Source organism: Homalodisca vitripennis, chromosome 1 (assembly GCF_021130785.1).
Source record: "Homalodisca vitripennis isolate AUS2020 chromosome 1, UT_GWSS_2.1, whole genome shotgun sequence".
Lineage (NCBI taxonomy): Eukaryota > Metazoa > Arthropoda > Insecta > Hemiptera > Cicadellidae > Homalodisca > Homalodisca vitripennis.
The window spans coordinates 222825527-222829043 of NC_060207.1; the positions used below are offsets into that span (position 1 = coordinate 222825527).

At 34.5% G+C, this 3517-nt stretch overlaps 1 non-coding gene across 1 annotated transcript; it reads right to left on the reverse strand.

Moving 5' to 3' along the window:
- Nucleotides 1-2303: 2303 nt before the first annotated feature.
- On the reverse strand, nucleotides 2304-2373 carry Trnai-aau. Its single transcript has one exon. It is a non-coding gene; the product is annotated as a tRNA-Ile (tRNA).
- Nucleotides 2374-3517: the final 1144 nt, after the last annotated feature.

A 3517-nucleotide genomic window follows, 5' to 3' on the forward strand; every position in this document is an offset into this window, starting at 1 on the left:
TTCCCCGTTTGTTTACTCTTGTGGATTGTAATTGCCCAACTCCCTTGTCTTTCCACAACAGTTCGTGGTCAATTTCAATAACTATTAGATGATAAATATAGGTTTTCATTATAATGATTGCAATAAAGTTAAATAGTTTAATTTGATAGCACAAGGCTGATGTACGATATAATATCTAGGTTTAAATTGAAATACTTTTACCCTCTTCCTCACGTACGGTACCAAACGATCGTCGATCGTAATTAGATAGTTGATATATTCTTTAAATATTTGAAACTTAGACTTCACAGGTTTTAAGACATATTATTTTTAACTAACTTTTGTTGGAATGAGTTTAATTTATATTTTATAATCTCAAAGTACTGGGAATCACATATAGTAGGCCCATTAAACTTAAAATGTTCCATGTACGATTACTAATAAAATAATATCACAATATGTGTACCATATGTTTTATAATGTTAAAGAAATTAAACATTACAAAAGCACTTTTCTGTACTTGTAGTTTGCCCACTATTACGTTAAATTAAACTGAAAGAACCATAATCAAAATCTTCTGATATGTATAAGATTATAATTTTAAGGGTCAATATTTTTAATTTTTATTAATTCGTTTGTTAATTTATGGTTTTTGATAGCGCAGGACACATTTTATTGCACTAACACGTCGACTATGATCGCTGTGATATAACCTTGTGTTGCAGTGGCAAGTCGGAGTGCTAAATGTTTCTGCAGTTTCCCGCTAGACAGCGCGTACTCATAGAGCAGCTGCTATTGGCAACCAGCAACGTTCTCCCGCAATCCCTCCAAATATGGTAGATTGCCGCCAATCTCTTGTCACGTGACTTGAGTTACCGATAAATTAAGTCATTGGGTAAAATATGGTTGAGACTACATAAATAAATACAGTTTATCGGGAGTGCCAATGGCCGAGTGGTCTAAGACGTTGGACATTGGGTTTGAGTTAGAGACAGCGCTGGTTCAAATCCTGTCAGTGACCATTGTACTTTTTATCAGTACCATCCACCTTGTCCTCTCCCCCTTATTCTGTTTGATAAGATCCTCGCACAGGCCAGTGGCCCATGGATACGGGCAGAATAAGGCTCAAAAGGGGATTGGCCTCTCATTAAAAAAAGTTTGCTTTGATTTAAAAAATACTGTATCTTCTCGCTTGGGTTATGTTACCTCCTGATGTACTTTCTCATAACATAGATTAAAATACATGCTTTATTTATTATGTTATATTAGCATTTGGCTAAAATAGTCATTAAAAGTTACTACTTTCAAATTCCAAAGACAACAACTATCTATAACATTTTGAATGATTTCAACGTTTTAGTTCCATTTAAAACGTTCTTGTTGACGTAGAACAAGAAGCTGAGAAGCCTCTAATTGTATATAAATATAAAAAGGCTTTCAGCTTGATTCTAGAGTGATGGTATAATCAGGTTGGGTACAGTTTTGGTATAGGGGTCGCCTTCCGTCGAGACCAACTGAGGAGGGATAGCGGGCACTATCATATTTTCTTGGAGGAAGATGAGGCCAGCTCTGGTTCAGCCTCTTCCAGTCAAAGGCACCTAGGGGGAGAGCACTTCTTCATGTTTATACCATAGTTTAGGTTAGCAACAAGGTTTAACACTAAGAGAGTTTCACCTACTCCAGCAGTACCTCTAACCAAAATCGTATCTTCCTCCTTGGAGATGAGTGATTATTCAAACTCAGTGATAGTTGGATAAATAGAATATATTAAATCAATGTTTGACTAGATATTAACGGTAGGGTAGTATTAACGGTAGTAAAAAAGAAAGCTTTTAAAGGGTGATATATGTTCCGCTAAAAGAAGAATAGGCTTCCTTTAAGTATAATATTTATTTCTTAACTTTGGTTTATTTTTATTGGGTTTAACTACACTGTGATTTAACTAAAAAGAACTTATTTCTGTGACAAGCTTTATAAATTGAAGAGTGGTTTTACATTATGGTTTTTTAATTAACAAAATTACTTGCTAAATGTTATGGAGTTGACCATGTAAATGATTAGCATATGGTTAAGCTTTCACTCTTCACGTTCTGCAATATATCATAAAGATTGTACGTAAATCGACGTTCTGGATTGTCAATCGATATCCATGTATATTAGTGAATTATATGTTTAAAAAATTGATGTGCGTTGTTCCAATCGGCAAAATTCATTGTAAATATTTGTTGTACAAGAGTAACGTTTTATTGACTGTAGACTAGAATTATAATCTGTACCTTTACTTTACTCATACGTACACTTTTATTACTTTAATAAAAATTAAGTGGCCCATGAGGGGATCGAACCCGCGACCTTCGCGGTATTAGCACGACGCTCCAACTGAGCTAATGGGCCGATGTCATAAAGTCATACATAGAAATATAGAGTAGTGTCTTCTACACTAGGACATTATTGTCAAGTTTCATAGATTATCGATGGTGTGAAGCAAATAATTATCCATATATCTTATCTTATCTGACTTGATTCATCTCTCAAATATGTTGAAAGAGAAATAACCTAATAAAACCTTTTAGAACAGAAATTTTATTCTTAAAACGATTTGTCTTAAAGGTTGCAGATAAAAATGTAAAGTTATTATGACCTTGTTTATCTTAAAGATAATTTACAGTATGTGAACTTGATATTGTAAATTATTTTTAAACGTGGTTTTACTTTCACCAACTTATACTTTCGTAACTAGAATAAAATATTTACAACAGATTCATTGTTGGACGCGTCACACGGCATTCACTAATCACGTGATCAATTATATAAAACCGGCAAACCAAACTAAAGTATAAAACTTTGCACTAATAAATTAATAATTAGGTAGCATCCGTAAATATCATAATTAAAATATTTATTCTTCATTTAGGTTCGAAGTGTTGACCTTGTACGACATAAAGCGTAGTTATCTATTATGTAAGATACCGCTTGCGTTTATGCTCAGTAATATTTGATGAATTCTACAATTCACTTATTGCGGACATTCAATTTCGGGTTTGGAAAATATTGTAATGTTATCACTGTACGTGGCATTTCAGGAAATATGAGTTGGACATTTAGACATTTTGTAAACAGGCTCAAAAAGGAGCGTGTCTCTGTCCTCTTCTATTATTTTTACTCATTCTATTAACTGCTCACATCGCGAGTATCGTGTCTGTCGTCCTTCTTTTACCTTTACTTACCCAACTCGCTCCATGTCAGGTAGAACGAGCGCAGTGATGTCAGTAAGCCTTATAAATAAACTTCGCTTTGACCATTAACGGCGGACATCGCGAGTATTGTGTCTGTCCTTTTCTTTTACAGTAGGAGGAATTTAGCTGTGCTCGTGCAGCCCTAATACTACCCTTTCAAAAAACGAACGCTATCTGTGTGGCGGGTTGCGTTTACGTGCTAGCCGCTGAGATGAAGGCGCAAGAATCTCTTAACGACTTTAAACTCACGATTTCGATTTGCCGATTATTATTCATACATACGTTATTTTCAAAAACACGTT